Source organism: Hetaerina americana, unplaced genomic scaffold (assembly GCF_022747635.1).
Source record: "Hetaerina americana unplaced genomic scaffold, ioHetAmer1.1.p SCAF_1, whole genome shotgun sequence".
Lineage (NCBI taxonomy): Eukaryota > Metazoa > Arthropoda > Insecta > Odonata > Calopterygidae > Hetaerina > Hetaerina americana.
Genome location: NW_027286069.1, coordinates 51,274,431 through 51,301,972, shown reverse-complemented (window position 1 = coordinate 51,301,972; position 27,542 = coordinate 51,274,431). Strand labels below are relative to the sequence as shown.

The window sequence follows — 27,542 nt, the reverse complement described above, 5'->3', positions numbered from 1 at the left end:
GATTGGATGAAAAAAAATCGGAAAGAAAAACTTGGAAGGCTCATCATCTAGTGGCGATCATGGTCCCCCGCAAATTAGTCTTAGGCGATATCTTTGTGAAATCGGGCGAAATATCGTCCTCTCCAGGGGGCTTAGGGCTCACGATGGAGTGAAGGTGGAAAAAACTGGAGACACCCTTTCAGGAGGCTAATGAATCAGCAGTGCATCCCGGCGATATTTAGTGTTTTTACCTCATGATTCCTTAAATTCAATCTGGTTCTGAAATACCATTGCACCTAATCTTAATGCCTTATATGGCAATTTACTTTTATTCACTTTTACTTTACATTCACCCCAAGGTGGTGGTGCTTCTGGCCACTTAAAGTAGTTTGACACTTTCGCTGTTATTAGTTACCAGCGGAGGCGACCGACAGCAATTCCTGAACTTTACTGTCCCCTTAACCTGATATTTAGATCTCATATTCCGTTGGGCTAATATTAGTACGAGGTGAGCTCAGCCCTTTCCAATCAGACCGTTTACTGCGGTGGAAAACCCCAGCAGTCGAGGAAATGGACGTACGAGACATGTAGCGAACGCAACACGCATCTGTATGCAGTTTTGCGCCGTGGATGCGCTTTTCAAAATAGATTGAGCTTCTCCACTTATGCAGAGAACCTGCTTCTCCAGCTACGCTACTTCTTTACACACTACGCCACGTGCCAGCATGTGGTGGCTTGGGAGGAAATTATGTAGATGAAGAGACTCATTCGCTCATTGATATTCTGTCTGCGGGCATCTCCTTATCCTCGGCTTAAATCATGTTCTTCAGTCACTAATATCCAAAATTCACTCCTATCTATTTCTTTGATGATCCGCGTATTTCATTTTCGACTATGCAACGTATCATGTTCCTTTTACTAAATTCTCTTCTTCAACCCGACTTTGAATGTCTTTGAGGGAGACAAATCCAGCTCCCACATTTTCTAGATGAGGCATTTCCCTGCTACTCCAGCTCCTTTTTGAAATCAGCTTAATTATTTCCCCTGTATTTTCATCTTGTCCCCAATGCCATCCACAGTGGCATGTTTAAGCGCACTCGGTAAAGAAATTTCTATCCTTCAATGGCTAATTTGCCACTCCTTCGTAAGCGACGCTCCAAACACGGACTTAAAATCTTTTCTCCCTACTCAGCCTCGATTTAATAATCAGCGTTGTTCATTTCCCTAAATAGCCAGTATTTTCTTTTTCTAGGTAATCTCTATAATGCTTCATTTTGACCATTTGTAACTACTGCGCAATAAATCGTGAATTATTCTCAATTGAACTGCCTGCTTTATTATATAATTATACTATTTCGTTACGTTTTGCAGAAAAAAATAGTTACAAATTCATTTAGCTATTGAATACATCCGATCACCAATTATTAGTAATATCTTAAAATGTTTCAATGGCCGATGCAGCAAAAACTCTGACTCCAATATAACTTTTTCTAAGGGCTTTCTTCAACTGTCATGGAGGAATACTACCTTGCTCTCATCAACCCACTCATTATTTAAACAGGGCTAGAGCATGTGATCAAAAATTTTCTTTTTGTTTGTGATGATTTCAGAGCCTCTTGATTTCCCAGTTTTAAACCATGTCACTTTTATGTTTGTGGCTCTCAGCCGGATAGAAGTGACGGATTTTTATTGGAGTGTACCCTCGCAACCTGAAACCGGTTTCCCCCACGGAATTTCCGTTCCTTCCTTTGAAGATGGACTCTTCCGGTTTGAAAAAAATTTAGAATATTTTATTTACGAATAAAATTCGGATACTTTTAGATTCTTTTTGACTTTTCTGCAGTCAACTCAACATCAACCAAATTTAACACTCAGGTTATAACTTGTAACCTGAGTAGAATCGCGTTCCTCATTGAATTTTATTGCCCAAAAAATAATCATATAATTATTGTGACACAAAAATAATCACATGCTCGTACAACAAAACCTTGTGAGGAGATAGTGATGATAATCTAATGATTCTCATTATCCTACCCTTTCTCCTGAGTTGTATTTGATTTTACAGCGACTTTATAATGTTCAATAGTTCAAAGCGTTACAAAACGCGCGAAAACCTAACCTAACGCGGTATCATTAATTTTGTTGACACAATGAAAACAATTCCAGGCTTCATCTCATGAAATTGTTTTCTACACACATATTTTATGTATCAGAAAATTAATTTTACCTACCATATTTTCTACACTTCTGCTTCTCGTAATTCAAAATCCATTCACGACTTCCTCAAGAAAAATTCCACGTACGGTTGGGCGACATGCTCTGTCAGATTGGTTCCGACCCGGTGATTCGCATGCCACGCGCCACGGACGCACGGAGGTGCGTTCGTATGATATGCTCCTCTCTCACCCCGAGGGTGGTTACATTGGGGAGGCATGAGTTTAAAAAAAAAGTGATAAAGTAAAGCAGCGAAAAGATTTTGGAATGGTAAAACGGGAGCTTTAGCGCTCCCGCAAAAGTCAAAACTCGTTGCCTTGCTTTCGAGACGGTAAAAAAACTCCCGGGATGGTATCAGAACCCCACGAGGCAGACTAGCCCTCTCCCATCGAGTTGACCCGGCGTAAATGACTAATAGGAGTGGGTAAATAGGGGAGGGGGGTTATGGCTCCTCTCTTTAGGAATATTTTTGACTTTAGTTAAGCTCAAAATTAATATTATTTGCTCGGCATTGCTGTAAGACACCTGCTTTCCCTCGAGCAAACAATTATTTACAGCAAAGGGTGTTGCAGTGCGTAGATGTTAATGTCATAGTAAACATAATTTTCAAATTACATTTGAGGGAAAACAATATAATTTTTTTGTTCTATTGAAAATAGTCTACGTCTAATAGAAATATTCTAGATTCGCTACTGGGCACACGTTCCTCCTCTCCTTGGCAGAGGTCAACGTCATCCGGTAGGTGTTATCCTAGTGGGTAAAAGGAGTGCATTTGCAAATTTATGATACCACTTGACCGTAGCTGCGAAATACGACGAGAATAAGAGACCCTCTAGTAAGAGTTGGAATGAAAGGGCCCCTTTTCCATCGAAACCGGATGTCGGTACACTGCTTCCGTTGACTAAGTGTTTGGGAGATGCTGAAAACAGAAGGTGCATGAGCGTTTCTTGAACTCTTGTGAAGTAAACAATTGGAAAATACACGAAATTTAAATTGAAATGTTCCTATCGAAGAGGAGAAATAAGTGAGTAAATGTTGTTAAGACAGCAGGTAGGAACATTTGCATTACGTTTATTAATTCAAGGTATATATAAAGATCGTCTATTTCGACTAAAAATGATGGCACCATTCACATTTGGTCAAACTGCCCCAGAGAGTCTCTAGGCTCGACCATTGAATTGCATCCTAGGTTGTCTCAAAATCCTAACCGCGGCCGCGTAAGAAACATTTGCATTCCTCAAGAAAAATAATGTGCACACAAATATAAATACAATTATATGTGTATATATATATATATATATATATATATATATATATATATATATATATATATATAATAAAAGAGAGAAACTACCGCTCATGACGCACATGGGCACAGAAATGGGAATAGGATGTGAATGAATGTCGTAAATTGACGAAGAATAATGGGTTTTCGGAGAGAAGGTCTCATCTGCTGTCGAGCTAATCAGGGCGTAGAGAGAGGCTGAGTGGAAGGGGAGGGTGAGTGAGGCGGAGAGGTTGGGATGGGAGTTGTAGGGGGAGGGGGGAAAGGATAGGAAGAGGGAAATGATATTGAGGTGGCGGAGGGAGTGGGAAAGGGGATTAGGTTCGCAAGCCACGCGCTCTGTCCACGTTCCGCGGAGAAATTAATTGGAAAACTTGAACTCGGGCGAGTGGCTAGAGGCAGGAAATGCCCGTAATTATTGGATAAAAGCTGTATCTCTTACTTCCTTTTGCGATGCATCTCACTCCACGGTCGCGTTCGAGGCAGAGGCGGCTAAAGAGAGAGATGAATGGGGATTGATATTGTGGTGGATGATTAAACTACTTTGCTGAACGTTTTGATTTCGATACGAAATTGAAATAAACACCTTAACTTTCCAATAAAAATTATTCGACGAATTTCAATGTACTTAAGAAATGGATTCGCATGAAAATAAAATTACCCTACTGTTTTGAGGAATTCACGGATGATATTTGAACTTCGACAAGTGCTTTAAATTGCCAAGGAAAATGTATTGGTATTTGTTTATTCCGAGAAGAACAGAGAAGTAAATCAGATTTGAGAAAGTTTTTTGAGAGGAAATTGTACAAATGAGCAGTTATGAAATGCAATTAAAGTAATCTATGAAATAGTAAGGCAAATGCAAGTGTGTGTAAGAACTTGGGTGAGTGATTAAAAATAAGGCAAGGTGTGAAATAAAGATGAGTAACGTTACCATTGTTCTTCGATATTTTAATGCATCAATTTGTGAGAGATAGATACTGAAGGGCAATGCGTGCAAGACGAAAGTCATCTTCCTTAATAAGGGGACTGGGAAATATGATGACCCTGCAATATTGTTTTATGCACGTATGTTGAGTTTGCAAAGGTTATTGGCACTGAATTGTATAGATATTTGCCAACTGTTTGTGTACAATGATCCACATGTATTCTGTGGAAATGAAAAATGAATGTTATGAGCAAGTGGATACGAATGCACAGCGATTGATTCAGCCGTAAGTAAGAGCGAGCTTTATTTAGAAGTTGTCAGCATAATAAAATTTCATGAAAATTAAGTGTGTTCATAGCTTTCTTTGGAAAATAATATCTTACTAATTTAACCGTTGGAAAACTGGTCAATGTGGATATTGCCTCACATATATCCAAATCCAACTCTTCTAATATGGATGGTAATAACTGCGGATTTTGACTAATATACTTAGTTCACTTTCTTCCAATTTTATCCTTACATTGAAACAGAAAAATGTGCTGCTATTAAAGTAATTAACTTTACACTAACAGAGTTTATGCAAAGTGAAATTTATTTATTCATTTCAGGATAAGCATTGACAATTCAATTTCATGGTATATTTTCCACAACTTCTATTTTATATAATATAACTTTCGAGCTACCGCTACCTTAGGAATGAATGTAGAAGTGCCCGCGGAAGAGATTCCAAGCGAAGTCTGCAAAGCCAATGCATCTGTTAACCGCGAGACCATAACGGTGTTTCTTCTAACTAATTGAATTGTCTATTATAAATATTATCTTTCATTCTAGCCCACAGAGAATTTTAAATATGTGTAGTTTTAATCTGCTGTAACTTTCCTCTTACTATGCACAATGTGTGGTGTGTAATGAGTAAAAGAACTACACTGAGGATTTCTACTACAATTTTATTTTTCAACATTTTTTAAACACTTTATGTTACTTATATCCAAATAAACTTAAAGAGAGTTAAACTAACGAAACATTTTCTCATAATTCATGTAACGCTGGATCACCAACTTGGTAGATTTGTGCAATTGACGTAATTAGCTCACCCTTTTCCTTGAACCTCCTTCTCCCGAACATTGTATTCCTTATTAATCAACAAACGATAGTTATGTTTTACAGACTTCGTACTATCATCCATGACTTGATAGCAGTAACATTTGTGACTTTATGTGGACAGAACTTTTGGCTATGAGCCGGGGGGTTACTGGGTTCGAATCCCGATCGTGTCTCCAGACAATCCCACCTACGTAACCAAGCTGTGTGATTTTCCAAATGCTGGGAAACCGCAGGCGGAACGACACGTGGGTAGGAACTGCCCCCATCTTGAATATTAATTTCACATAGACCCTTAGGATTTAATATCAGGTGATCTCTACCCTCCCCTTAAACAAGTCTATATTTGGGTTGATCTACTCGTTTGGTATGTTACTTTCATAATAAATTGGAATTAAAGTCGCGTCATCCCAACTTGAAAAATAATTAGCAGAGTCATACTGAGCCCAACCACGGACAATATCCTCCCATACACGGCACACGCTTAAAGATGAATTCCTCACGGCTTCGCTTCATTACAGCCCCTGCCAGGAGAATCTGCTTTCCGCCGGGCTTCTTAACGCATTTCGCCGTCGGCTGTGCACTTATTATTTGCACTTTTCTTTATTTTGGCACACTTTAAACTAAAACTGCCTCACTTATTACTAAAAAAAACTTTCAAAGCACTTTAAAAAAACTAATCACCCGTCGGCATTTTATTCAAGCGCTGATCTTCCAAAAACAATTTCGAGCATGAAAAGCGATACGCGAGCATTTTACACAAAATTAATTGTTTTTCCCCAATCTAGCATTGTAAATAGCCAGGTAGGAAATTTATCGGAATACATGATAAACGGAAGTAGTTTGATATAAAATTCTGCAAAATGGGGAGTGGAACGAAATGGGTTCACTATTGAATGATTTCTTAAAAATAGATCACCTGAATTGGAACGAGGTAAACGGTGAAAGTCCTATATATCGACGGAAATATTCAGTTTTAATAGAGAATACTACATTTCACTGGCATAAGCAACGAGTGAAATAAAAAGTTAAGAAACGTAAGGTACAGTCAGTGGTTAAGGAACTCTTTGAGTGTTTCGGTATTCATTTTCACTGGCCACCGCTTTGATACAAAATAACCTGAATTTTTGGTCGACACCCAGTTCCTTTTGCATTTCACTCGAATTGCGCTCGGGGAGGAGAAGAGTTGCTTCCATCTTTCGTGATAAGCCATTCACCCCCTGATTCTCCCTTAATGCTTTCTACTGTCCCCATTCATCACGAGTTCATTCCCGGAAACGTTTTTACTACCAATTTCCGAATTCCTGTAATGCATATACATCTCTATCATCACCCCCTTTCAGAGAAAGACGTGCAAAGCGGGGCAGCCATCCTCTTTTCATTGTGATTGTATTTAGGGCAGCGATGGCCATCATTCCATTCCTGCCATGGACTCATTTCGAACGAATTCGTCTCGCGCACAACGCTTGGCAGATGTACTGTGGCGTATGTGCCGTACATGAGGTCAAGCAAACGCGAAAGACATACGGACGTTCCGATAAAACGGAATTCAATGGATAGTAAAGACCGGATCAAGTTTTAGGTATGCACGAGTACGTATATTTTCGTTGAGTGCACGGGTCGAAACCGAACCATTGTTGGCGAAACAGCCATCATGGCTGAAAACTGGCTCATGTTTGTTGCATCGTAGTTCCTATTTCGTCCGGGAAAAATCGGGAGATGCGAAGTATTTCGGTCTACAAAGCATGGATATGCGATACGAATTCAATATTTTAAAAAAAATTTGAATCATCGACATGAAAATTTTAATGTTTGGCTTAAAATGTTGCTTGAAAATACGCCGCAACAAAGATGAATTGCAGTGCTTACCACATCGACATCGCGATGCGACATTACACGAACATCTCAAATTGAATTCGATGCAACGCAATATGGCACAGCTCTACGATAAAAATAATTTTTTTAAGATTTTTGATATCAGCTGTACACGTACATACTTTTGATGCGTTTCATCCTGCGTTATATCATTGCGATGGTTTTAAGTCATCTGAGTTTACTCATTTCAGGGTTTCCCATTCGTTATAAAATATTAATAGTGTTCTTAGTGGCAAGAATAGTTTAATCAGAGCAGAGAATTGAAAAAGACGAGGAAGAAAAATGATTTAATATAGGTAAATGACATTTTTACTTTGGTCGATACGCCTGGGGTCAGCAATCATTCCTTGAACGTTCAGACCTGATTTTATAACGTCTCGTTAATTCCAATCGTTATATTGTGTGGATCGGTATGTTTTGTACGTTAACTAAACTTGGAGATTACTGACAAATACGATTTTATACACAAATAAGATTGCTCATTGATGGATGGGAATACTTTAGCCGAAGTAACGTCATCTATCAGCTGTTTTAAAGTCAAATTTAAACTTAGCTAGCACTCATAAAACTGAAATTTGGCCTTAACCGGAGGTTACCTTCGATTGGATAGTTCAAGATAACCAAATTATCCAATTTTGGCCAAATAATCTTATGATCGAAATTGATAATAGCTTAGAAATTTATCTTTCAGTTTAACTTACTAAGTTATTGTTAATTTTGTGATAGTGTTTTAAAAATTTTAGAGAGCTAATTGTGGATGTTTGCCCTAAACAACGAAAGGAGCTCGATTTAAAGAAAGACATACAACAGTAAAACTAACCATATTTTTTGAAGATTGCAAAGCTGTTCACATTTTGCGAAAGCCTTCATAATGAGTATGATGTTTCAGAATTGTTCTCTCTGAATTTCTCAACGATTATCAAGCTTATTTCTGTAAAATCCAACGCTGATAAAAGTGCTATCGATGCATTAATAAATTTTTCTACATGATTTCTTGGTCGGAAATTTCACGTTGATTGTTCAAAATGCAAAGCTTAGAAGGCTTATATTTTATTTTTTAAGTTAAATTTTCGCGTTTAAATAATCAAAATATGTTTTTCGGCCTTCACTAGTATTTAAATCTGATTTGCTGATGTGGTGGGGAAATGACCGAAGTCTTGATATTAGACCGGTAGCAAAGGTAGCATGATTGCTACCTTTCTAATAAGGGCGAAGGAATTTTTTAAAAAACGCCCATTAGATAGCTGAGGCCAATAAATACAGAGACCTCGTAACTATATAAAAACATAGTTGTATATATAATTTTGAATCCAATACTATATTTGTTAAAATTTAAAAAAATGGTCCAATGCCAAGAATGAATACGGAAAAGAAAAATATCGGTTTTTTACTTTCCGTTCCGAACAAGCGTTAGAAATTACTGCAACATTTATAATATTTATCTAAACATATATTTAAAATATTATTGCCCGTTAGTTTAATATTTCCCGAATACTAGGTTTACTCACGATTCCGAAGTTCCGGCGAGAAGTTCAAGTAGTCATACGAGTATATGAGCCACAAATTAAAGAAGGAGAAGGGGGGATTTATGTTGTTTAGCTTCGATTATGTTCTGGGGGAAAGGTTTTGCTGGGATTAATTAGTGATTTTACTACCAAACCAACTTAAGTCCTTTCGCAGTTAAAAAAGTTAAAATTTTTCTTCATTAATTCAGTGTCGTAGATACTTTTAAAGTAAGTGTATAGATACATAACAAATCCAGTATTACCAGGAAATGCAATTCTGTATGAATTAAAAGTCAACTTTGTGGTTGAATGTGCAGTGATTAAACATCCAGGTCAATACAATTGCGAAAAAGTACCAATCAAAATGAAATAACCCCACAAACAAGGATTTTAGTGCCGTTTTCAAGTTGTCTAGTTTCTCCGATGGACCGAGAAAGAAAATTAGTAATCCATTTCACTTCACTTTATTCACTGGCATTTAGAGAGAGAGAAGGATACAATCGGTAACTTGGCAATAGATGGTGTCAAACTGAACTTCTTCTTCCGCTCCTTGATTAATTAGTCATTGGGGAACTAAACCGTTGAGAATCCGAGACATTTCGGATTTTTTCCCGATACCCAGAAGTACCTAGAGACAATCAACATTTTCCGGAATGAATGGTGTACTTGGGTATTAGTAGGTGAGCCCTATCGTGTGCTGTAGCACAATAAATAGGGGGCCAACAAGAATTTTGATTTGAAGACTCATGGTGTCTTATATTCTAACGGAACGAGGTTGCGACATAGTGTGTCTAGGACCGTGCTTCCTTTGCTAACTCTCCGCCTTAGCTCGCCCAGATCATTGATCAAAGCATGAATTTATTTCGGTTATAATAACTAGTTTTTCATTTTGAAATACTCATATGTTGTACATTCCAAATTTATTCTTATCCCATAAAATTATCTAATATACATTACCAAAAAAAATCTATTTTGTACTGATCCTTTCACCATTAATAAATACAGTTCTCGCAATATTCTGCGGTGCCAATATCACATTAGGGTTATTGATACAGACGAAGTAATTGCAAAGAAGCAAAGAAAGGGAGTCGAGATAATCCAAAAGGAAACTACGATTAAAAATGAGAACGAAAGATTTTTCAACGATGGGCGTGCTAATTGCTCACCAGTCATTCAATAAAATCCAGTACAACTACAAAGAAATATGTCATCCACAGGCATCAGCGCTTAACACAGGATGCTACTCTTGCCTCCTTAATAAAGGAGTGGCGGTTTATTTGTTGTTTGCAAAATTAACTCGAGGCCTGCTTTAGGATATCTCAATTTTTATGACAACATTTTGATCATGAATTTGAATTGCAAGTATACTGACCAAGTGGATGATTTGCATGAGCAATATTTCAGCACACCGTGCATGGTGATGCTTTGTCTGCACAGTGGTGATATGCTGTATTCATTTTTGGAATAAATGCGGCTTAAGGAGAAATCACCTTGCTTGTGAGAGTGCAGATTTCTATTTTTGATCGGTAATTTGTAATTATTGAGATAAGAATGCGAATAATTTTCACCTGAGGAGTGAAATACTAGGATCCTTTGTTTAGCCGGTGGTACACAGGAGCGTCCTTTTGGCAAAGCGTGTGACCATTGCAAATTCCATCGGATTTCGCGATGACAGTTAGGCACTTTGAGGCGATAGAAAGGTATCATGTTTACGAATCTCACATGCATGGATTGATAAAAACATTGCGTGACTGTTTCTACTCATAAGCCGTTCATTATAAAAATACGCCTTTTTTATGACGGAACCAGAGCTTCCGGATTCCTAAAAGCACCGTTGGCTTTGCATGGATCCTCTTCTCAGAATGCTGGATGCTCATTCGGCAGGTCGGGAGCTCCTTTGAAGTCACAAAATTTCTATGTTTTTTAGGTTAAAGATTCATTTTTCTTGCATCAGCTCCCTGTGAAACGACTTTCAATGACGGAATCTAGGTTACCTCGCAAGAATTGGTGTACTACCTGTATATATTGTAACGACCTACCTGCTTTCGAATTTTAACTTATGCTTTAATAAGAACGGTGTAATATTGGTTACGGTTGGGAAAGTAGCCATTGAAAATAAGCCCTGAAGGCTCCCGTGCAATTCATGTCTTTTCTAAAAGGCCTTTTGATTGGGAATCAGTAATTATAGAGAGGGAGGTAAGCGTACAAATGTCGCCTCGTATTAAAGTTTACTTTAGATATGAATTATCTATCGTCATTGTCCGGAAATCTTCATCTGAGATAGATGAACTTTGTGTTTGATGGATAAGGTTAATGAATATACGATTAATTAAGTTTGTCTGTGCCTTATTTTTCGCCATTGAGCTCATACATTCATCCAAAAATAATCATAAATTTCACTCATTGATGCTCACGGCACTATTTTTCTTTTTACATTGCTGAATCAACTCCTATTGCATTGAGCATCACGATTGACAAAGAGGATAATGGTAAATAATTTTTGACAATAATGAGGAAACATTTTTTCAAAATTTCAATTTCCTCATTTCAAATGATATTTATCCTCAAGATAATCGGTGTCCAACAAATTAATATGGTATTACGCTCTTGGGCATATTTTACCCTAACTTGCGGCCTAAATGTTAGATAATACGATCGCCCTTGTCCACCTTTTCATTTTGGAGAAGTTTTTTGGTTCGTTCCTGAATGGAGCGGAATTTTCCTTCGGATGTAATCCCTGTTTATATTCTGCTGACTATTGCCCGCATTCAAAAGCATCGATACTTCAAATTGTGACCACTAAATTATTTTTTCCTTTTGAGTATAACTTTGCCCATATTTTTTTCCTCAAGTTATGTTTGCTTTTGGGGAGAAATCTTCTAATTAATATCCATCGCATCGTATTTCGGTGGGACAGAAGTGGAGGAATGGATTACAAATAACTGGTAATTCGGAAGGAATTTCGACGCACATGTTGTTATATTATCTTGAATTATCACGATATGCTGATCGAATTTTGCATCCATCGTGTTCCAGGAGAGTTATATGCGTTATTTTCATACATCAGTACCAATCCTACGCATAAGTTGTCGGTCATTCATGCAGAAGGACCAGAAAACTATTTTACCCTAACCCGTTCTCGGTTTCCCAGGTCTGCATGCAATTAACTTCTAAAGTTATTATTCATATGGACCCCTTATTATTCTATTAATTTTTAAAATAATTTAATTTTTATTCTTAAAACTTGTTAATATAAAACGTTGGAAATGCACAAAAACAAAGCATTCATTTTCATCACGCGGGAATTTCTTCACGGAATAATTTCCTCTGGGATCCTCTATAAAAGCTAGCTATTATGTGTATCACGGATCGAAATTATTGCTGCATGAATCACGAAGTTTTTTGTGTAGCGCAAAGGGTCTAATTTTATTTATTTTTTAATGTCAAAAGAAGCGAATAACTTCCAAAACAGATAATGAAAAAACATTCATTCGGGAAATTAATAAAATATAGCCTATTTAAGGTATGAACAGGATTTAATTTACCATTAAAATTCTTCTTTCCCTCTCACACTCTCCTGCGTATCATCTTCTATACGACTACAATTTGCTTTTTAATGCAAGTCTTTATTACTGTAATCAACTATTGAATTGTCTTATTAAAATTTTTGTCGACTATATGATTAAATATTGAAAAAATACCGTTAACGGCTGTCGATGTTAACTTAATGAATGTTTAACGGGATGACAAAGACATTTAAAAAAAACAACCAGGGAATAAAGAAGGGTATGTTTAGACGGAAAGCAAATGACTGGGCATTCGAAGCTCTGGGGTGGCTGGATTGATTTTAAAATGTATTTGGATCTATTTTAAATTAGCTATGATATGTAAACATGGTTTATCACCTGGTAAGCGCTCTCAGTAGTTCAAGGTAAAAAAAAACTAAATCGATGAAAGATTAAGGGCTCAATATTTTAATTCTTGTGGGAGGAAGAGGGGTTGGAATTTAATTTCTCTTTCTTTTTATGGGGTGGTAGGGAGGTTCTGAGTGCTTACTATTGCATTTTTTAATAAATAATGATATGCATAATTTCATATGGGCCATATATTCTTTTAAATCTAGTGTCATTACCAACCCCTATCTTAAAATTAATGTATCTTTTGATTTAGTACAGATTCTATGGGGTCAGAGCGGTTTTTAATGAAAGCACACGTTCCAAGCATAATGCTTACTCACTTCTTATAAAATACCATGCGCGAGGTATTAACTCTGAATTTTTCAAACGTTTTGAGAAAAAAAGAGGTTCTCACGTTTACTAGGTTGAACTAAAAGAACACGGAAAAATGAACGACGCCACTATCACAGTAACCAATCAGATGTTTAATTATTATGGGTGATGGTGAGAGCTCACCCCTATGCCAGACGGAATCGAGTGAAACTGGACTTTTCAGGGTATTGGGACCAGTTCCTTTCCCTGTGCCATGAAGTTCCACCAACGACGAAATCCCACTGCTTGGGTGTTAGATTGGAGCGTCCAATGGCATGGAAGGATAAAGAAACGAAAGCTAAAGAGACCTCTGTGTTCCTTCTGTATCATGGAGAAGGGCTGTAGGCGCAGGGATAATTACTGCAGCAGCGGTGATAACGGGAGAGGAAAAATGTTAAAAGCAGACCGTCGGTAACATTCCTCACCGGTGGTAAAAACCCGGAAAATCACAAAATCCTACCAGGTGGGCAGCATTAAGTCGTTTTAATGCTTATCGCTATCAGTGGTTCGAACCAGCACCCTGGGGCCAGTAAGCCAAACGCCCTACCCTGCACGCTAACACGTCACACAAAATCATTCGATGATTCACGACCACCACTCCCAAACACCTCGAGCCCGCGGGCCGCGAATTGGAAGTGATGTGGTTTCGCGCCGACTTCGAGATCGCTCTTTCCGATGCCACAACTTCCCGCCCCCTCTACTTCGCATGTGCTCTCCTACTCCCTTTGCTGCCGCATCCCCCAGTCCCCGCCGTCCGTTGTCTCCCAGCTGTATGGTCTCATCCTCCCCCTTTCTCCCCCTCGCTCTCCTTCGCCCTCCCTCACCCCGCTCAGCACGTTCCCTGGTTCACTTGGAGAACGGCTATGGTCTCCTTTCCCTCATCCGAATCGAAATTTCACCTGAGACTGCCCCGTTCACAGTCACACACATGGCACGGTTTGGTGTGGCAGGCCATCCGGAGAGCGAGGGCGTTCTGCCACGCTTTTTTCTTTTCTTTTGCAGCACAGTCCCCAAGGGGCGTCCTCAAAGATCAATCATGGGAGTGCCTTTACATGCACATCATTCACGATGTTTCCTTGAGGGAAACGTTGCTGGCATGTTCAAAAAAAACCCTGCTCTTTATATGATTGGTGGCCCCATTTTGTCCCCTTCCCTCCTTTTGAGTTATTTCGGGAAACTCAATCCCTTTCGTTAATTTTTTCCGCGCTGAATTCGTCCCTGCATACTTTTGCTCGTCTCTCACGTTCATTAAGTTTTCATGCGTGCAATTCCGTTCCAGGTATTTTATCGAAATTAAATCTTTGGGAAGAACTTTTCGTTTCCACTCTTGCTCACAGCCGTGGAGTCATGCATGGGGATAGGATTGCCAATATTCATCCATTTCCGCATACGCATCGTCAATTCCTGCAATACGTTGGTAGAGAATGATTTTAAAGGGAGACTTGTGTAAAATTTGAGCATTTTATCACCAAAAATGATAATTTCTCAATATTGTTCACCTCAAGTTTTCTGGGTCAGCTGTCGGTTAACCTTAAGGAAGGAGTAAATACACAAGAAGTGTTAACTTGAGCAAAAGGTTTTTACGATATAATACCTTTGCTTTAGTGATTTTTTAGCGATTTAAAGTTCCTCAGATAGCACACTTGCATGATCTTAAGGCTACGTCATGTCACCGCGAAGCACCTATTTATTTTGACTTATCAACATCGTGAATGAGAATCGCTTTAATTTTTCAGCCATTTTGTGATAAATTGCCAATGTAAACATCAGATTAGAAAATAAAGTGGATTATCTGAGAGACAAACGATATTGTCATTGTATGATGTTCTGGGGTAGGTTATGTCGATAGGCGATGACGTGCCTACGATATTTATAGAGAGGAAAATGTTAGTTTTGCGAGGTCATGTTCCTGAGAACATAGAGGACAGAGGGTAGAACCAGGAATTATGAAGAGAATACATTGGTGTGAGGTCATTAAGAAGAGACTAACTAAATAGGCACTTGAGTTCTACATAATAGATACTCTAGGGTGTTTCGGGCTTGACCACGTAAGGCTGAAGGGATATACTTTTACATTTCAAATGGAGTGTACAATCTCTCATTTTGGAATTTTCTAAAAAATTGAAAACTTCGTAAATTCCACATTATTGAGAACTTTTATTTGACCTCTCGGGTTTCAACATATCATGTCATCTTCTGGTGAAGATGAGGGCGAAGGTCGTGAAGTAAAAGTTTTGAGTGAAGCGGAGTTCATGAAGTTTTTTAAGAGTTTTTAATTTTACTCCTGGTTTTTTTTTGTTTAACCGAAGAAAGCAGCATTTTCAATAGGAGCCCAATTAAAGCATACTTTTTTGAAGGGCGATTTACAGGAAAATAGTTTGTTTAAGGGCAGTCATTAACGTTATCAACGGATAAAGCTATATTTTGAGATGATTTGAGGAAATTTTCAGTCTCTCTGGGGTCATTCTACTTGAGGGTAGGACCACCTTAAGTCAGCCCATGAATTCCTCGCGGGTTTTCCACCAGATCAAGTGTATTTCTCTGTCGGTATTTCGAAGGCTAACTCAACTATCATCGTCCACTTGGCGTTGAGTGATCATTATCATGAGTTGTCAGTCAGATGATTAGTTTGCTGGTGTTCTTCAAATTATTACGTTCTTTGCCAATTTCTTTGTTCCCCCATAGCTTCTCGCAGCGGCATTTCCCATCACTTGCTTCTCATATTAGTTTTTGACCTTCAACTGTAATTTTTTTCCCTCCAAAGTTCCTTAAATTATGGTATTAAGTAATACCACAGAATTTAGTTTCCCTCTTCTTATTGTGCTCTTCCATAAGCTTCTCTACTCATATTCTCTTCGAAGTACTTTTTCATTCGTTACACTGTCTATTTTATTTCCATAATTCTTTCGTAAAACCATCTTCCACTCTCCTCCAATCTTCTTTTCTGTTTGAGAAGTTTTCCAAACCTAAAGATGTGAGAACTTTTTTAACTTATTTAAAACAAACCTATTAGCTTTTGGGAGTTAGAATATTTCACTAATTCGAAGTATTTTAAGCAAATATGGACATTGCGGAAAAATGTTTTAGTGAAAATAGTACTGGAGAAGAGGAAATCATCAATATCGAATGGTTATAATGGAAAATAAAGAAAATATTAGCGAAAACTTTGGCAACGATCGCTGGCGTTGTAAGTGGCTGAAACTTGGGCCCTCAGGAAAGATGGCTTTTGAGATACAGACATGGAGAATGGAGGATTAAGGATGGGAATGAGGTGATATCAAACAAGCTTTCAATTTTGTACGGGAAAAGAGGAAGCGGTGACTGGATTGAGAAGATGGCAGAAGAAGTAATCGGAGGAGGTACTGAGAGGTAGGGTAATGCTGAGGGCTGTAATATGTAGAAGGGAGAATGTTGGGCATGGAAGGAAGATGGTGGTATACATAATCTCAACTTTCGGGCATAAACTACAATAATAATTATACATCCCTATTGGGGCGAGAAAGAGTAAGTAGTCCCTTCTTCCACCTAACCCCTCAAAATATGAGGAGCCATAAGAGGAGATGGAAACGGTTGATATGGATGGGCTTTAGAAAACCGCAACGATACGTATTACTTTTAATGGATATTTCAAGACCTACGACCTATTAGAATTCTAAATAAATCAGAATTCAAATCAATTGTTCGAACACATTAAAATTAGCATTAGAATAAAGATGAATTTGAAACAATCTTTAGGGATTTGTTTTTAGCTTTTTATTTAGCGTGAATTTTAAATTATATGAGTATTCAGCAAGAATTCCAGAATCCTTAAGCATATGAATGGTATTATGCAGTCACATGTATCTTTTAAAAGTTGATATAGTAGGTGAAATTATTGAATGCATAATTAGCATATTTAAGCTAAAATATTTGCTCGAATTAAATAATTTCAAAGAATCTTTCGATATTACCAACAGAATTATAAAAAAATATTGATGACTATCCGGCTTAAATATGTTCTCTGCCCAAAATACCAGAGGCCCTTATTTTGATAACTGGTCGTACCTTAAACAATTTTATTTAATACGAACTCATTTTATAATACGGCCATTAATCTTACAACAAACATATTACTTTGATGAACAGTTATATTTTTCGGTGTTTCCTTTGGCGCAAACATATTCAATAATGGTAATCCCGTGTATTTTACATGGAACCGCCACTATGTTTTCAAGTTCAGGTGGTCGTCTTTCTTAAACATTTAGAAATGGAGGCCACCCTTCGAAATATCGGATCCTCATTCGATTTCGCCCTAGGTTGTCACCCGCGTGGCGAGCTCGAATTACGATTAGTTCTTTTGGCTTACCACGTTTGAGACGGTCGAAAAACAGCAAACCACGACATTTGAAGGGGAATTTTCGACACTCGTGTTTTGAGGGAAACCGTTTAAGCAGCTCGACCGGTTGCACCGCCTTTGGGCCAGCCGTGACGGAGAGTCGAGCACGATCACCAATCATGAGCCCTGGAAGAAAGCTATTTGTGAAAATGGTGGGGAGTTTTCACTGAAGCAGTTTGAACCATGATTAATTCCATGCAGTTTTTTTATTATCCCAAGTAGAGTTCTCTGACGCAGAACTCATGCTCGGCCAGTCGGGGATTCAATGTGCTGGAAGAGTCGAAGGCAAAAATGTTGTACCCATCTGCCATCATCATAGTGGGCTATGAGTGGCGGACCGAAACGTTGCGTTCCGCTCTGGGAAGAGGCCTTTGCCCGAGACATGACGAGAAATTATTCATTACATGGCTGCCTAGGATAAGTTTTCACGTAGAGTGAAAAATTAATAATTTTAAATTCTCCGAATATAACTCCAAAATTCTTCAAATATATATTAATAGATGATTTCGTCGACGTAACACGGAAGTGTTGAATAATAAATTGGACAGCAACAAACAATATAGAAACACATAAAAAGATCACTCAGACGTTATTTCTTATTACTTCTATTTCTTCCGATGAAGACGGAGCAGAATTCCGTCGAAATGATCAAGAAATAACGTGTGAGTGATCTTTTTATGTGTTTCTATATTGTTTGTTGCTGTCCAATTTATTATATATATATATTATATTATATATATATATATATATATATATATATATATATATATATATATATATATATATATATATAATTTATTATATATATATGTATGTATGTATGTATAATTGACATAATAATCCACAATAAAATCACAGGTATCTTTTGAAAGTTAGTGATACGTACGGAAGCTGAAATTAGTTGATACATAATTAGTGCATAGTGCAATGGTGTGAGATTAAAGTATATTAATTGTTTAAGCCAAAAGCTTAAGCACTTCATAGATTTTTTGAGGGCCTTTTGATGTCTTAGATCTTTTAATTAATTAGAAAATACTATTTATAGCTGCTCTTCTAAAATCTATTATTCACAAAAACGCCCAAAGCCTTTGCTTTTATGACAAATAGTTACAATAGTTAACATGCCTTAGCAAAATATTTAACGTGCACGAACCCCCAAACTTTGACTCTAATTCAATATATGTATTTTTAATCATATTTATAATTTTTATAATTACTATCCCGAATCTTTATTTAGATTGTAACTTAAACGTAGATGGCAAGACACGACCATTTCAATTTTAATAATTACACATGTATAAAAATACATTAAATGAGGGCAAAATGAGTAAATGAATTGCAGGAATACTTCTGTACAGGCCGGTTCTAATTACTTTCCAATATAATCAGTGCTAATGAAGCCAAATTAAAAATAAATGGGTTGGAAACGCTTTCGGTGTAGTTTCATGGTTTACTATGGTCCTACCTTTGCTGAAAACCCTGCCATCTAGTCAGTAGGCTCTATCGAAACTAGTGAATAACCGTGAAACTGCGATTGTATCGCAAATATCCTCAGTATTCCGAGAAACTTAATACGGAGACGCTAGTCCATGAAAAACTGATATCAAATTTGGTTTGATGCTGGTAAAAGATGCTCAAGAGAATATATATTTAAGAGAATTGACTGAGAGAGAAACCGTTAAGTTATCAGTAACTTTTCGTGTCTCAAAGCTTAATAATTTAAATAAATGTTTTAATTTTAATTATAGATAACGGTGTGCATTCTTCTTGCATGATTCTAGGCATATTTAAATCGTTCTGTATTATTATTTTACACTCTTACGACAATATCAGTCTCCGCGGATTTCATTTTCTCTCTACCTGGCCAGTTTAACATTGATCGATAAGAATAGACTGAGCGGTTTAAAAAATGAGTTTTTGCAGTAAATTGTATATGTAAATTGATGCTTTTAGCATGCATATCACATTATTAAGTTTTCAACAACGAACTGGAACGAGGGTGGACCACACTCGCTGGAATTTGCTCGAGATCTGGAATTATGATTTATCCTAAATTATATCACCCATAATGATTAAACTTACGTTTGGAATTCATAAAGCGTAATTTGGTCAAGGGAGTGGGTTTGAATCAGTACGAAACAAAGTAAAAATTGCAGGTTTTGGAAAGTAAGTTGGTACCTTCGACACGCTCCCATTAATTTTTCGATTACAATTGATGCTGAACATATTTGTAAGAACAAACAGCTCGCTTGGTCCACTTAACTGCTTTTCCTTTATTCAAGGAAATAAGAATGTTCCATGTAGTTTAATTGGCAAAGGGAACGAATTTTGGAAAGTTGTCGTGATAGCAGGTACCGTGTCCAAAAGTAGAATTTAAGTAATGCATGCCTCGAGCATGTGATATTCGCGTAGTCTTCCAAGTTATTTTTGAAATAACGAATGAAAGTGTAATGTCACATTCAGCCCAGTCTAAGTAAAGTATATATCAATATAATATTATGGACTTTTCGTTCATATTTGACAGTATTATTGTATTATTCCACGCGATTTGGAAAGGAATGCTGGCAGAAAATTCTTCGCCATAGAGTGGTTCATCCACATTAAAAATCCAGATAAAACGAAATAGTCGGATAACAAGCACTCCCATGTAGGAAAGAGGCAAAATTCTAAAGGGTCTAAGTCAAGTAACACGATTTTAGATCAAATCAAGGCGGAATCCCTTAATTTGGCCTAGACAAAAAATTCTGGTTTGGTCATTGCCCACTCCCTCATCCGATGTCATTGTTTACAAGTTTGCAATTTACATTGTTTACAAGTTGAAATTGCTTAGAATGTTTTAATTCACAACTTTTACGGCACCTTATAAACAGCACACTTCATTGTGCTGGAACTGATATGTTCTTGGAATACCAGCTATATAGATAGAGCAGGTTGTTCTTTTGTAAGGAATGAACAATTTGCAGCACAAGCTGGCAATAATAAATCCAAACTTGTATACCAGCGCGTTCATTCTGAGAATCGCAGTTTCAAAGGGAATCTGGTTTAATTAAATAGAAATTATTTTCAAAAATTTGGAGTGTTCCTGGAATGCAAAAAGCCATCTTGGTACTATCCATCAAGTTGAATGGGAAATTCATCTGAAATATGTACCTTGAATGCAACGCATCTGATTTTATTAACGTTATCGATACTTGAAATGAATCAATTCATGGTATTTTGTGATAATATCGGATTAAATCACAACTGAGAGACGTTTCAAAAGATCTTCATGCTGTTCATGCGTACACCGTGAAACAATGATTCATAAATGCACATTACGATTCTTCTTGGAACACTTTTCTCATTCTCTCCACCCGCGATTTATGAAAATCGTTATTATTTGAGCGCTTAAAGACCTCATTGGCCTCGTAATAAGCTAATAAACTAACTTTATGCTTCATTATAGTCCTCTTGCCTAGCATTCAGGGTTGGTTCGATTGCCTAGGGGACATTTCGTCCGCTGCTACACATAGGGTACAATGTGCGTTTAGTGTATTATAGAGAGGGTGGCTCCCTTTCCACCTTCGCCGGTAGCACATTATAGTATATTTGATTTATTGGTAATTATAGGGAGAAATGTTTGAACCCGATGAAGGGACTCTCTAGCCAGCTGCTTCGTCTGAACGCTAGGTTCCTCGCCGCTATGGTGTCATAAAAATGCCGTTGTGTCGAATCATGGCGGAAATCAACGGCATTCCTCTCGTATATCGGCAAGCTACTAAGTTTACCCTATTTTTGCGATTTTCCTGATTCGACTGCATTGCAAGTAGTGCAAATTGGTAAATACGCAATATTTCAAAAATACATTGCAAAGCTGATCAAAAAAAAATTTCGTAAGGCAAAAATGTTCTTACTTTCCTTGTACTTCCAATTATTTTGAGCATTTTAATTTAATATAACGATTTAAGAGCGGTTATATATTTCTTTCGCGATGCTCATTAGTTTTTTCAAATAAAATGTAGGATCGGGCGAACAGCAATCAATTTAAAACCATTCCAGTATTTTGGTAAATTTTTTCATTAAATAAAAAACTGCGAAGCTCAACATCCCACCGTCGCATTTCGGAAGGGAACGGAACAAGCTTAGGATCGCGTGTCGCTCGCATCGCATGACGAGGAGCAACAAACCATCCTCTCTACCTTGAGAGAAAAAAAATAGTAGGCATTAATCATAAAGCGGGCTCATTCTAAGATTATGCCCAACCCATACGTCTTGCGGACAAAAACCTCAAGCGAATAAAAAAACAGCTACTACTAATGTGAAGATATTTTCTTCCGGGCGCGGCTTGGCAAACTTTCTTCTCCTAACGGTTTCGGCTCGAACAATTTTTCCGGCGTTATTATAACGGAAAAGCTCGGGCGCAGAAATTATCAAATGCCATCCCTCCTGAATCCCCAAGGCCTTTCTTTGCGGTGGCTCCCCCCCATCAGCCCCCGATCACTTTTCCGAGGACGATTTCGCCAATAACAAGCCCGCGGATGTTTTGCCTGTCTGTCCACGCGGATCGACTCTCCGTAGTACGCAGATCGGGCCGTGAACATAAATCCGCAGAAGGATACACTCTTTCATACCCTCGACCGAAAACATCATGCTGTCATGGTACGTGAGCATTTCGCACAATTAGGAGAGATTTGTGAGCTTGATATAAGACCTGGAAGTTAGTTCTGTCTTCGTGGCAATGCCACGAGGGTTACATAGTTCACCCTCGCACCAAAATGGTGCTTCTAACTGTGAGCACAGTCGTAAATGCTGTTAAATAACTCGTGGATGAATAATAATAATTTATTCGTAATTTACAGCGAAGTTTGGACTATAATTTACTCTCATTCAACCGTTTATAATGCACCAAACAACACCCAGCCCCTTGGCAGGACTCGACTTTTGTCATAGCAGACGGAGTCGTAGCATGGCAGCCATAGCAGACATAGTCCATCATGCCTCCCCAGCAAGTATAAGTAAGAGAAACAGTTTAAATCCTGCTGTAAATTGAATTGAGTCGATTTAAGGTAATGGAAGGGAAGTATCCAATCAAAATACAAAACCACGCAAGGTTTCAATCAAGAAAAAAAGTTTATATTACGATATTCACTAGCAAAATATTTTTCATCACTTTATTTGATAAATTTGAAAGTTTTTGCAACTGAAACAGCTGGAAAAGTGACTAGTTTGTCTAAGCTAAATTGAAAACAGTAGTTAGAGTGAAATACCCCGTTTACTACCAAAATACGTTTAATTTTACTTCTGATACCCCCGCAACTTCTACTAAGATACGTTCAATCCAAACGGAATGCCAATCACCGATGATATACGAGTACGTCATCTTTCCGTTAAGTGCCTTTCTGCATTAAGTATCTTATGGTAAAAACACAATACTTCACACGCGTATACATCAACAATTTCCAGCGAGAAACTAAGCGCCTAGTTAGATCCCCAGAGGCACCAAAGTTTCTTTATTGATATTCTGTTCGCTGCAATGGGGCGTGGAGAAAAATTGGGAGTGAAGCTCACCGCCCCTCAGGGTGACCGTTAAACAGATATTTCTTGCGCCTTCCAGAGGTGAGATCTGGCAAATGACGAGGCATAGTTTCTGTGTACCCTTAAGCCCTTTCCTCTCGGCGCTTCCTATTAATCCACGTGCCCTAACCTGAAGTCGCATGCATGGCTTTGTCAGTCGTCACGCAACGCTTAACAATTCAATGATTAAGGGAATTGTGCTGAAAATGAATTTTCGGAAACTTCGTCCTCGGCAAATGAAATGAAGCGTTCAATCTTAACATTTCGGTCAATCAGTATTTATCAATTTGTCAACTCTCCAGCCTAGCATGTAACTTAGTAGAATTGGGTCTGTTGATGATCAACATCCAAATATGGCTTTGGTGAGGAAGAAGTCTAGATACAGAATGCTAGGCTAATGCTGCCCCTAGAGCCCTAGGATAAGGGCAGATTTTAGTTGAGTCATAGTGGAGATTTGAAAATTTTACCCCTTGCGTTCGCAGATTTGAGTAATTTTTATCAAACGTCGTTGAATTTTAAAATTTTAATTCAAGGGAAAAACGTGTCAGTCAGTACGATTGGCTGGACGAGTACAACATTGTTTATATAACGAGTGGTTATTTGTGAACAGTGAAAATATCGAGGAAAGGTGAGGAGCCTCTCGACAACGAAGCGTTTCTGGAAAATCGCAAATATTAAATGCTTTCATGAGGTATGAACACGAGATTTATGAAAAGGGGTTAAATATAAATGCAATAGGATATTAAATTCATTCACAAGAGTCGTAGTGAATGTTTTAATATTGCCGTTTAATGTGCGATGGGGAACCCATTGGCCAGTGGACACAAGCCCCATTCCGTAAAAACGTGATGGCTTATAGAGGAGTTAAAGCAGTTTACATATTATGTTACGAAGATTCGTATTTATTTCAGTAGAATTTTTTTACTCATTTATGTTTGGCGTTATGCACAAATTTATTTTGTCTCTCGAGGGTGATGATGGTCATCCATTCATTTTTTAATATCGTGATCGGCTTCCCCTCCCCTGATGTGTGAATTTCACACGCCGTATAGGGTGTGTTACGAGGTGAGCTCTTAGTTACGAGGTGAGTTCTACCCTCACCTATCAAAAACAAACCTTTGGCTTGAAGAATTCTGCATGTCCGGGCTTTGGCTTGATTACTTGTTTGGGGGTATTCTGAAAATTACTGTGCGCAGTCGTTTGACCACAATACGGAAAAATAATTGGTTGCCCACTTTCGCTTCTTGGATGAGTGCGTGCCAACACGCCAACAGAGTTTGCGTTGTCAGTAAGAATGAAAGCGTTATTTGCCATTTTAAATGGAAACTACATATGCGCTTCTGTGCAAAGTAATGCTAAACCACCAGCGAACTTCGTGGAAAAAACACAAATAAATATTCCCCGAGAGTAAATCAATTCGCTAAAAATTAAAACAAAAAAATTCGCCGCTAAAAATATTTCAATCGTTATTTTTAGTACAAAGTTCCATCCCATGTCTATTGCGAGGTCTTGTGAAATGCGTTATAACATGTGATAAAAGTGATGCAAATCTCCAAAATACAAATCGAAGGGTATATTCGAAAATTTTTCAAAAATACATTTCCTAAGATTGACGGGCTAGCCGAATGGTGAGCATTCTTCAGCCCTAGTCCGTAGAAGGCGGGTAAAATGGGATGCAGGCTAGACCCTGGGACAAAAAAAAAGGTTGGATTCCAAAATAGATACGTCTAGACTCCTTGGGTGAAAGCTTGTAAGATTAACGAGATTTAAAATGGCCGCCGGAGGCTGAGAGGGAAGCGGCATGGAATGCTTCAGTGGGCAAGAGGCATTTTGTCGGCATAGCAGCCATCCCTTATTTCTTTCATAGGTACGAAAAGACGACGATTTAAGGATATTCAAATGGGTTGTTTTTATGTTATTATCTTACTTCTATACCAGTGATCGCTGCATGGATGATCCCTATTCTCGATCAAATCCGTTTCCTAAATTAACGAACTTTGGCGGGTGAATGTCACTGATTTTATTTTGGGGCAAGGTTAAATTTATTTTTTCCTTCAATATTCAGTAAGATTCCAAGATAGATATGTGTTCCTCTAGAAGTTAGGTGCGGAGAATATGAAGTTATCTCGGCCGTTAAAGATGTATGTATAGTGTCCGCATGTGAGTTATGGCCACATTAACCATCACGTTAGATTAGAAGGTATCGTATGAAATTCGTTTGAAATCATTTCAACCGTTCGACTTCGAGTATAGAGAAGGAAAAATTAGGAAAGTTCGCCTCCCTAATTTAATACTCTTGGGCGATGAACCTTGGTGTTTCGCTCTATTTAATCTGCTTGAGTGAGATAATTGCAAGGCATCATTCCTCGCTAGGCCGCAACGAGACAGTATTTGTTTTTAGTTATGGAATACGAAACATAGCCTATTAATTTTTTGCGCTCGGAAGGTCTTCTCATAATATTCCAAAACTAGGCCCATCAGTTCCGCTGTGCTAATTAAGTACGCATGTTAAATGCCAATTCCTCTTATCAGCCGTCCGAGAAATGATTATGACATCCATAACTCGCACTTCTAAATTGTGCTCCCAAGGAGTTGCGGGATTGAACTTGCATTACCATTTTCGTGTAGGTACGTCAATTGCTGTTGAATGTCCTTCAAAGGCTTCCGTAATATTTGTCATTTGCGTACTACCTCACGAAATTGGCGGGAGCTCCTAACTCCACTACCTATGTTGGGATTCACCATCAGAAAATTAGGTACCATTTTAATCCAGTTCCTGTTCTACCTGTTCGCGAAATTCAAACTTTCCAATCCAGGTATGTTTATTAAAGTAGAAATGTATATAGCATCATATGATGAAGTGGGTTTATTTTTTTAAATGTTCAATCTGCTTGGGAAAGAAATTGATCCCACTGGAAATTTCGTTTTCAATATTCAACTCGAGAAATAAATCCTCATACCTACTTACATCATTTCTCTAACTTTTCGAAATGAAATTCATTTTAATTAATTCGACATCCTGACGGTAACTGAACAATTTCCATTATTGACAGTCGCAGAAGCACCTCTATTGATATGTGCTGCTGCGACTAGGAAGGTTTTTTTGTCTGTATTTTAAATAGCAGAGCGTGCCTTGGGTCACCTATCAAAGTGCCAGATGCACGACTTCAACCCCGAGCACCTGTGATCTCGCGGCAGTACTAGAGCCCCACAACTCTTCCCATTTCCATCGCAAATGGGGCTGATGACGCGACTGGGACTGAATAAGCACGTGAATTACGTACGTAGCCCTCGTGCGCACATACAGAGCAACGACTCGACTAGCCTACGACCTCCGACCCAGAGACACTCGGGAAAACATCCACCCAGATACATACACATGCACACACACACACACCTCATAGGAGTTCCGCTATTCCCGTGCCCCAAACATTCCATCGGCGGGATCCCTCTCCTCCCGCCGCTCCGACTCGGGCATAAAGCGCGCGTCATATCATCAAACCCTTCCTTCGTCTCTTTTCTTTTTCCGTCCTATTACTGTGACCATTATTCCCACCCACCCCCTCATCTTCCCCGACCCACTCCAACGCCCCCACGATCGCTGTCAGCCCTCCTCCTTCCCCTCAGCCCCCTTTACATGGCACCTGCCTGAGATATCTGGCTGTAGGCAACCCCAGGAGTATATAGGCACTGAGGAAAGCGAGGTGGGGGAGGGGAGACAGCGCCCGGGTGACGTGTTAAAGGCAGAAAGATGGTTCCGAAAGGGGGTGGGGTAGAGGGGCGACGACGACGGTACCGTTAGTTTTTAAGGTTCGGGTTGGCGCGCGGGGAGGCGGGCAGGTTGAAGCGACGTTGCCTTCTCCTCCCTCTCTTTCTTTCTCTATCTACCCCGTCGCTTTTCTCTTTAACGCTATCCCCCGCGTGTGTGCGCGGGATCCGGTGCCGCGTGAACTCCTTGGCGTCCCAAAGCCGCATTCCAAGCGGTTTCCTTGCCTTCTGCTTTCGAATCATCGTCCTCTTCTCCTCTCCCTCCTGTCTCTTCTCCATCTGCGTGCTTCTCCGACAGCCCCGTCCATCCCCCTCCCCTTCCTCCCCCTCTCGCCGCGTCGGTTGACTGCAGAGGTGTCCATAGCGTGGGTGCGGAAGGGCCTTACGACTCCAATACAGATACGGATAATAACACTTGTTGCTATATAAGTTTCATTTCCGAGCCTGTTTGACAACCTCGATTGCCATCGGCTAGGATGAAACCGTTTAGGTGTAAGTTGGTGGTATCTCATTATAATTAACACAGAATTAGACTTAGGACGCAATTTCTTTAGCATGAAGAGGGTTGAAAAGTTCGGAGGAGCGTGTCATGTAAGACCCTTATCGGTATTTTGTATCATTTATATTAGAGTTGAGTAGTGGTAGCAGTTAAATATGCCTACACCGAACGTAATTTTAGACTTTGTCCATT

The 27,542-nt window shown here is 38.7% G+C and overlaps 1 protein-coding gene across 1 annotated transcript in view; it reads right to left on the bottom strand.

Moving 5' to 3' along the window:
- Positions 1–27,542, bottom strand: part of LOC139694345 (uncharacterized) — a 72,889-nt gene that overhangs the window by 17,343 nt on the left and 28,004 nt on the right. The window lies entirely within an intron of this gene.